Below are 9,961 nucleotides of genomic sequence, written 5' to 3'. Positions count from 1 at the left end.
CGAAAGCCTTTCTCCATGTTGGTGTACATCTGCATATACATAGAGGCCATTTGCAGTCATTTTACTGGTTTGGGGATTTTTTCTCAAATATTAGCTAAGTCTTTAGCAGTGGGATACGCATGCACACATCAACAAATTGTGTATTAATGCACCAGGTCGGCAGCTGTCCCCCGGCAGTACCATTCTACTTACACGCATTGCTTTAGGGGTCTTGGTCATTTTCTTCTAACAGTTCTGAATTCCAGCACATGTTCATTTTCTCAGACTTAGAAACTGAAACTATCATAGGTCTCTTTTGAAAACTTTAAGCAAACAAAAAATGATTATAAATATTAATTGGCCTAACTTGTGCTTCAGGGCGAACAGGACGTCCTCATGAAAAGTGAACATGGTAGAATAGAAATAAGGAAAGCTCATTTGGGTGCATGGAAAATATTTTCACTGAAAGATATTAAATATCTCTCTAGCCATTCTAAGCTTTTCGATCAAGTGTTGTCTCTCCACAGGAAGGGTGTAAGGCAAATAAATGCTTTGGGTCTCAACCTTCTCACATCTACACCACCCTAGGCTCACCCCTGCCAGTCCTCACCAGACAAATACCTCTCTGCCTCCCCTACAAGTAGAAGCCACCCTTTTCCTAAACCCAGCTTCTTCACTAGCTCGCTCCCTAGCCTCTCAGGTCCCTGATTCAGATTCTTCATCTACGAAAGGGGGAGATTAGCACCTAGCTCTTAGGTGATTATTGTGGGACTCTGATGTATAGCCCATGTAAGAAGGAGCATAGCTCAGCACCTAGGGCACACTTGATGACCATAAACTGCTGTTGTCCTCACCCTGTCACGTGTGCTCTGGCAACCACAACAGAGGGTGTGTAATAGCCTACATGGTGAAGCTGGGACAACACTAACTGCCTCTAATGATGACGGTCATTAATACCATTCTCAGAGACCATAGGCCAGAACCTTAGCAAGCACCTGACAAGTGTTATTTCAGCTTCTCACCTGTCCCCGTGTTCCTAACAAACAGGCTCAGGGAGGCCGAGTGAACAAACCTCCGTTCCACAGCTCACGAGTCGTGGGGCTGGGTTCCACCTGTGTGACGACAAATCCCTGTCTGGATTCTTCCTCTCCTTGTTTCAGATGTTTTACAGGAGAAGAAAAGCAACTAGCAGACATAGGCAGAAACAGATGAAACGGCAGGTATAGTTGGGAGAGAAGGATACTGGGAAGGTGTAGTCAGCTTGTAGCCGACAATGATCACAAATGGTGGTTTAACTTCCTCCCTGGGTCCCAAGGATCAGATGAAATAATTAATGAAACCATGCCATTTTAAAGAATTACTACATGATCTTTCTGATAAATAGAAAGGGAGAACACTGTCTCCACATGACACACCTTGGGTCTGACCCACTGATAAACTGAACATGCTGTTCTGTGAGGTCAGGGGAGAGAGATTAGGGCTCTTTGGTGTGGCAGCACCGAGGCTGAAAGCTGATAAGGTCACCGTTAGAAAACCGTGAAGTACAGGGAAAGGATTCAAGATTCATATTCTAAATTCCATTGCCAAAACTCAGCAGGCCCAGATCTCCGAATGAGCAGCTGGAAATGTCGCCCTGTTCAAAATAAAGCACTGGAACTGCAGAGAAAGGCTAAGGGGATGAATATAAGCATCTTCCAAAAATGTCTAGATATGTGATCAATGTTCTATAACCAGTTAATAAGGATGAAAGAAAAGCGCTTTGTGGATACATTCTGAATTTCCTGAGACTGGTATTGAGAATAGTTCCCCTACTTACAGCTCCTAGACATCGTTAGTGCACACTGGTCTGTGTCTAGAGTTTAAAAGTTTCGGTCTGGTTTTTTTCCTACATCAACAAAAAATGTCTTTTTTACTTGAACAAATATTTGAGTGTATGTTAACATTCTACTTGTCAACGCGATTTGTAGATGTGATGTTTGTTCAATCTAGAGTCAGAGTACATTTAGAAAAAAAAGGTCTGAATTTTCTAATTAAAAAAACAACGCTATGGTGCTCAGGGAGCCGTCATTCCAGGATTGGAGACAGGGGTTTTGAAAGAAATTAGAAATGTCAGGCGGTGCAAGTGTTCCTTCCATTATATATACTTTCTGACATTGAGGGTTTTCAGAGCTACATTCCTTCAACACATGTCGTAAATTTTGTATGTCAAACAGTAAATGAAGCTATGCTGAGGTTTCAGTGATACGAATGCAACCTTTGCCAAATTCTTGACAAATGGCTATCAACCTAGAGGGTGAAACTGGTCCCTGCTGCTGGTGAGTTTTACTTCTGTTACCGAGGCTGTGGAGAACAGTCGAGTCACAGCCTTATCGGGGCCTGCCGTGCAGATGCTCTAGCTGAAATGTTGATTCAGAGCCGGAGGAAGGCGTGTACCATCGCGGTCTAGAGATACTCAGTTGCTGGTTCAAAGTCATTCAGCTAGTTGTGTTAACCCAGTAGTAGTCAGCTCTCCTGTGGGACAGGCAGCCCCGGGAGGGGGTTGGAAAGCAGGGGGCCGGCTCTGAGTCCTGCACCAGCACTCCCTGTGTGCCCTGGGTGAGCAGGTTTCTTCATCCTAAAGGAGGGAGAGGGCTTCTCTTCAGGTGCCCGTGGGCCTCTTCCCAGGCTGAGTGAAACAAGGTGAGGTGCTGTGGCCAGAGGGCCCCATCACTGTTCCTCCACTCCCTCTCTGCTCCTCAGCCTTTTCCCCCACTGCACTGCGTCCTTAGGGAAATTGAAAGTAACTTTTTTTCCCTTAAAAACTGAAATCCCCACCACCAGTACCCCCAGAGGCCACTCATTAACATCGCAAGGATACCCCATACATAAAAGACATTCGAAAGGCATCGGTTGGTAGGACAAATGGCCCAGACACAAGTGCTGAATTAATCATTCCAGAGTCACAGGAGGTGAAGAATGTCTCAAAGCAAGATTCAAATTTCATTTTTAAGCAAAACGCTGGCCCTTGAACATAAGTTTCTGTTGCTTCATTCATGAGCTGCGTTTGGACGTGTTGCCCAGTGAAAGGGACGGAATGCGGGTCCTGCTCAGAGGCCTTGCTGCAGGTGGAAATAAAGCAGTTCGGCCCTCATTCTTCAGGAACCGCTCGGCAGGACCGTTTCCAAACCCACTGTCTCCAGAGGAAAGCTAACAACAGGAAAGGTAAAAAGCCCTTTGTGTGAGTGTGACTGAGGGATGATTCTCTATTCTGTCTCCCAAAGGGCCAGCTGGGCGTGGCTGGGCCGTTGGCATGGGGGAATTGGCTCTTCTGGGTGGATGCTATGTGGGGTTGGGGGTGAGAGGGTGGTGAGTCCTGGTCTGTTTTTGACTCAGGAGAGACTCAGGGTTTGGGATGCTGCCTTCCCAGTGGAACTGTTGGTGCCTAGACTCATAAATCGGATATCAAACCAGCAAACACATGCAGTGGAGGAACATAGCCCCATGGCCATCCAAGGAGCCAGATTTTGATAAACTGACCACATCCAACATTACCCAGCCCCCATCCCATCCCAAGCCCACTTCCTCTGTGAAAACGTTTCACAATAAAACAGATTGCCAAGTAATTACTTGATTCGTACTGTGATCAAAGGACACGGGAGGAAGACACTTTCCTTTACCCTACAAGGTTCTTTCTGCTAGTCTACATGAGGCAGATTAACAAGCAAAAACAACCAGATTTAATTATATATGTTCATATGGGAACCCCACATACATGAGAGATACAGGGATGGAAGGCTAAATGAGGTATATATTACTTTCTGAGTAAGGCGAGGCAGTTTGGGGCTTTAGAGGGGAAAAGGTTGTTTGCAGACAGTAAGAAGAGCAGATGTTCAATAATTAGATGTTGGCCCTGCCCTGTAGTTAGGTCATAAAAAGTTGTCTAGAAATAACTCATTGTGGGCAAGGCTCAAGTTTAAATTCTTTAAACGAGAGGGAAAATTTTTTTCATGAGCCACAGGGCCTTTATTACCTTCAGTTCAAAATAATTTACTTGCCAGAGTGGTACATCTTGGGGAGGTGTGTTCTGAACCTATGCAACACCATTATTGGATCCAAAACGGTTAAGTATAGCGGCTAAACACCCAGTGATCAGCCTATTAGGAATGTGAACCAGCACTCAGGCAGAAGGGTTTTTCATTTTTGTTTTTAGGGTGGCTTCTTAGGGATGACTAGCCTATCTGCATCTCAGAACCCAAACAGGCAGGACATGATTAACTGTGGACTTCCTCGACTTGAAGATTGTCATTCTGTGACTTGTCTTCCTGTTATATTCTCAGAAAGTACTCCTTTCTAAACTTCAGAGTTGTCTGCCTTTGCACCTTCCTACTAAATTAAAAAGGAACAAGGCAGAATAATTTGCCTAGGAATAGGAATGTACTAAGTATATATAGACAATGTGCCTCAATGAAGTGTTTCTAGTCTCAGAACCTGGAAAAACTGCTCACTTCTCTTCAATTGCTGGCTAATCCTCTACTTGAAAGTTTCTATCTGGGATGTCTACCATTTCTGTCTTGTGCTCTCTCCGCTCTGGCTACATTTTTTTTTTTTTATTCTAATCTAGTGATGTTCAACCTTTTTCATCTCATCATGGCATACATAAACTAATTACCATATTTTTCACTCCATAAGATGCACCTTTTTTTCCCCCAGAAGTGGAAGGGGAATGCCTGTGTATCTCATGGAGCAAAAAATACAGTATTTCATTAAATATTTTAACACACCATTTGGTTCAGAATATTTTTTTCTTATTTTCTTCAGAATGCTAGGTGTATCTTATGATCAGGTGCATCTTATGGCATGGAAAATACGGTACTGAAATTCTGCAGCACACCAAAAATATATAATTTTTGCTGATCTAACAAAAAAAATAGGTATAATTTTGATTGATAGATTCTTTTTTAAAAGATAATAGTGGTTACCTACCCTTTTTGCTCTAAAGTGACTTTTTTAAAAATCAGGTGCCAATACTTGTATAGAAGGATTTCTGGTACCAAGAATTAACCAATCAGGTGCAACTTTTATGTGACATGACCAATAAGATGCAATTCTATTGACCTATATATTCTGGTTCAAGACAGGACATTCACACCAGATGGCTGTTTTGTGTTGGCTGCTGTCATTTTTTATTTGACAATCTCAGGGGAAAGAGGTCAGTGCCCCTGACTAAATAAGTATTTAGTATTTTGAAATTCTTGCAGCATACCCATGTGCAGTGGCACACTGGTTGAAAATCACTGCTCAAACCTCTTGTTCTGTTAACTTGCTCTTAAACACAGAAAGGGCTTTCATATTGTCTTCTAGTCATTAGAGAATATATGAAATATAATATTATACATGATTTGGCCCATAGAACTAAGAATTAAATTCTATCTGCACTTAAGCACCTCCTTCCCTGACCAGGCAATGACACAACGGATAGAGCATCATCCTGGGACACCAATGACCCAGGTTTGAAGCCCCAGGTCGCCAGCTTGAGTGCGGGCTCACCAGCTTGAGTGCAGGGTCGCTGGCTTAAGTATGGGATCATAGACATGACCCCATGGTCACTGGCTTGAGTCCATGGCTCAGCTGCAGCCCCCCAGGTCAAGGCACATATGAAATAACAATCAATGAACAACTAAGGTGCCCCAACTATGAGTTGATATTTCTCAACTCTCTCCCTTCCTGTCTGTCCCTGTCTGTCTGTCTGTCTGTCTCTCTCTCTCTCACACACACACACACACACAAACACCTTTTTTTAGGGAATATAGGTTGGGAGTTGTAGGACAATATAGAAAAAGCATAAAGTAGATGTCTTGCCTTCAAGGAGCTTAAATAAAAAGGAATCACTAAGCACACATTAAAAGATAATAGGGTGTGTTTGCACGGCAAACTGAGAGTAACAAGAATGCATTGAAAAAAGCCATCATGCCCCCTTCCTGGAAGATTTTTAACCACTAAATCAATGGAAATGGTTCTGCTAGGCATGCTGTGTAATTTTCTCAGGAGTCTCCAGCCACAGGCAGTTTACAACTCACCCTTACCCGTCAAACCTTAGAAGCAGATCTCTGCAAGTTTGGTTTTGCTATTTACCCTAGCCACCTCATTTTTTTGTTCTCTATTGTAGGTTTTTTTCTACTGGACTTAATTGAAAACTTCTCCCCCTTTTATGCACCCCTAGCCCCATCGCCTGTTTTATGCCATTTAATTTTTTTTTAAATTTTTAGTTTTTAGTCTTGTTATATCTACCTTTGCTTTTATCCTGGAGCATCTCTTAATCTTCAGAACAAAGAATATAAATAAATAATTACATAGACCCTTAGAAACTATAAAATCTGTTTTCTACTCCTCTAGAGAGGTCTGGAGGGAATGAGTCACCAGTAACACTTCTGCCATGGGAAGATGCCTCCGTGCTCCTTCTTGTGGTCCTGAGAGGGGACAGTGGCCAGCTCTGCTGCAGTTGCCAGACTTCAGCCTTCCTAAGGGGTTAGGAGCCCTGGGGATCTCCAGGCCATCTGTTTCCAGCCTTCCAGGAAAGATGAAGAATGTGGTGGTGTGCCAGAGAGACTTGGGTTTCACTACTGCAGAGATGGGAACTGCCGGGGGCTTGGGAGTGCTTTGGCTTTTCTAGCTTTGGTTCCCACTCAAGAAAGATAAAATGTTATAGATCAATGTGGATAAAAAGAAGACTAACCTGAGGGTTAATTTCAATTAGTATAACAGCAATAGATATTTGTTGTGTGTTTAAAGAAATATATAAATATTATGCAGCAATTTGCAAGTTCAAATGAAAAGCTCTTTGCCACATTTGGATACAGGGTTTCAAGGTAAATAAACTGAATTATACGCATAAGGTACAAACCATCATATAATTGTATACATTGCAGGGAGGGGGGTAGTGTTGTCACAAAATGTTATAAAAACAATAGGGGAAATCTATAAAGTAAAAGGTCACTCAATCTCATCACCACTTAAAATATTTTCCATATATTTTGCCTGTGTGCAGTATTTTATTCAAACTTGATTTTTTATTAAAAAGCTTTTGCATAAGCCCCTTCCTATGTTGCTAAGTTTGTCCTCATGGTATATAATATTCCATCTGGTCACTGTGCCATAATTCTCCCATTTTTGATCATTTATATTATTTCTGATTTGTTGCTTTCATAACTAGAACTGATGTGAATTCTTTGTAATTTGGATATCTTCTGACTCATAGAAAATGAAAACATTCACTTTATAAAAAAAATGATCTTTTTCTTTTAAGTGCAGGCATTCCCTAAATATATAGTGCTAAACTCTTTAACTATGTCCTGATTCCTGCCCAGCCCTGGACCGGACAGCCCATTTGATTTGCAAACTAGATGAAATAGAAGCCTTTAAAAAAACCTAGCATGTTATCTCTGATGCTCCACAGCCCTCCCCCCACCAAACAAAAACACAAACTTTAACTTTAAAGGATGCTTTCACAGCAGCCATTCTGCTCTTTCTTGTACCTCATGTCTAGACTCAGAGCTGATAAACGTGAATATTGGGTATGTGGGCTCAGAGGTACTTGCCCAGGGCCATTCCAGCCTTAGTTTTGAGAAGACCCTTAATTACTGGTAATGAACAGTGATAGAAGGAAGAAAGAATAAAAGAAGCCTTAACTGCTAGCATTCTAAGATAGGGGTTAAAACCCAGGCTTTGCAATAAGACCAGTATTTGAAAGCCACCTCTGCCACTTCCTGGTCGCCTGACTTTGATAAGCTACTTAATTTCCTTACTCCATCAGCAAAACAGATGGTAAAAACAGTACCTGCTTTCAGGGTACGATTGACATTGCGTGCAAAGATTTCAGTACAGCACCCGAGACAGTAAACTCTCAGGGATAGAGAACTTCTTTTGTCGTAATTATTTGAACACACCTGAGTCTTGAGTCCTTGAAATCAGCCCTTATACCACTCCTCCCCGGCTTCAAAGAAAAGGCTGCCATTGGTTACTTCCATACTCACTTGTGAGGCTGCCGCATGGTGCTGTCTTTGCTCCTTCAGAGCTGCCTCTGATGTTCATTTCATGGGATGGATCAGCGCCAGAGAGTCCAGTTGGATCTTCCCCCTGAAATCACAAGGAGGCAAGGCTCCATGGCCCTTCTGGACTAAAATCTAGTATTGGTGAACAGTGAAGACAGCCCGGCTGAGTAGACTCTGAATGACAGAAGGAACGACCAGCCGTCACCAGCTGTCTGGGAGCTGCCTCCTCGTGGCCTCCAGGCGAGAGTGCCCAGGTCCTGTGTCTCCCCCAGGGCATGATGGGGGTTTGCATTGGGGTTTGGTTTCCTGGGGACTTCTCAATGACACTGAAAACCCAGCTCACCTGGTTGTTGATCTTATTCCTAGACACAGAAAGTTACCTTGGGCACTTGAAGTTAACTTCAAACAATAACAATATCCTCGTCCTCCTCTGTTGCAATCCTTAGCATCTGAGGTCCTGCTTCATGGTTTCCTCTTTGGGAACATGGCTCCCGCCTCTGAACTGAAAGCCTTGAAACGAGAGGTCTGCCCAAGGAAGCAGGCGCTGTCAGCGGAGCAGGTCCTGGATGTGGCAAGAGCCTGGCTTCATAGCCGTGGCTTTTGTAGGGTATGGGGCCAGGCAGAGGGACCCAGCCAACAGCAGGAACAAAAGCCAAGCACCTGCTCCTTGCTTTTGGGTCTGGTTGGTCAGGATACCTGACACCAGAGAACATCTTTCCTTTCACACTCTATTGTCCTGAGGCTTCAATTACATTCTTGACTCAGAGCCCAGGAATGGGGATAGCCAGCACTCCAGAAATCCCTAGAGCAGTGACTCACTTGAGTTTTCCGCCTCCCCACCTCCTAACCAGGCTGCACCCCACTGGCCTGGCAGATGGAGGGTCTCGCCACCCCCTCCACATAGCTGGGGGAGCATCCCTCAGCCTCAGAGCTGGCATTAAGATGGGCCTTACGGGGCTGTGTGCTGAGTGCATTAGTAAAAGCATGGGACCTCCAAAAAATAAGAAAAAAATAATAGAGTTTAATATTTTATATTTCCCCTGAAAAATGTATGAAGAACTCATCATTGGAAAAACTCTGAATATTCTTGGTCTACTTCCACTTATTTTAGAGTGAATTTTTATTTTTATTTTGAATTACAAATGTGCGAAGGGTGTCTTAAGCAGACTGCATATCTTGTCAATTCCATGGCCACATGAAGTGCTGGGCTTCCCTGCAAGCTTCTCACTTGTGCCCTTGACTTTCCTGAGGACCTCAGCCCACCTTTCACCACACACATTCACACATGTCAACACCCACGGCCATCGTCACCACCGCCACCACTGATCCCTTGGGGCAAACGCTGACCACAGTTACATCTTATGTGTTATGTTTCGTGTGTTTTTGTGAGTCTGTGGCACTGATAAAACCTGGGTCTCATCCCTGCTGCTCCCCAGCTAACAATTGGGAAATTTGAGGCAACTTTATGCGGCCTCTCTGAATTTCAGAGTCCTTCCCTAGAAAAGCCTGCCTTAGTAGTTGTGTTAATAAAAGATAAAACATGTCCAGTGCCTGGCCTATGGCTGGCTCTCAATAAAAATTAGGGTTGCTAATGGCCCTTCTTCACTCCTGGCTCATTCTAAAAAAAAGAGAGAACAGATCTCTTATCTAAAAAAGAGTCACCACCATCCCCAACCATTCCATAGTAGACTGAGGGACTTTGTAGGGAAGCTTTACCCTTTAAAGTAGCCTCCTGCCTCCACTGTCCCCAGCTATTAAAGGGGAGGAGCTTCTCTGGAGAGAGGCTTTGTCAAAGGGTGGTGCTATCATCATTTTCTGAACTTAGTACCTAATTTTTTATTTTATTTTGGCCTCAGCCATCAGATGGTGACCAGGTATATGTGTCTGGGAAGCCCTGGGCTGAGGTGTCTTCAGGGATCAAGGCCCATTTCGGGGGGGGGGGGGTGCAGAGCCAG

General features: G+C 43.7%; 1 long non-coding RNA gene across 1 annotated transcript; it reads right to left on the bottom strand.

Moving 5' to 3' along the window:
* Positions 1-2,134: 2,134 nt before the first annotated feature.
* LOC136377622 (uncharacterized) lies at positions 2,135-8,521 on the bottom strand. Its single transcript, XR_010746337.1, has 3 exons — positions 8,387-8,521; positions 7,989-8,091; positions 2,135-3,165 (listed from the first exon to the last, which is right to left on the bottom strand). It is a non-coding gene; the product is annotated as an uncharacterized lncRNA (long non-coding RNA).
* Between the last annotated feature and the right edge of the window lie 1,440 nt (positions 8,522-9,961).

This window comes from Saccopteryx leptura, chromosome 6, assembly GCF_036850995.1.
Source record: "Saccopteryx leptura isolate mSacLep1 chromosome 6, mSacLep1_pri_phased_curated, whole genome shotgun sequence".
In the NCBI taxonomy this organism is placed as follows: Eukaryota; Metazoa; Chordata; class Mammalia; order Chiroptera; family Emballonuridae; genus Saccopteryx; species Saccopteryx leptura.
This window is presented reverse-complemented; position numbering and strand designations above follow the sequence as displayed.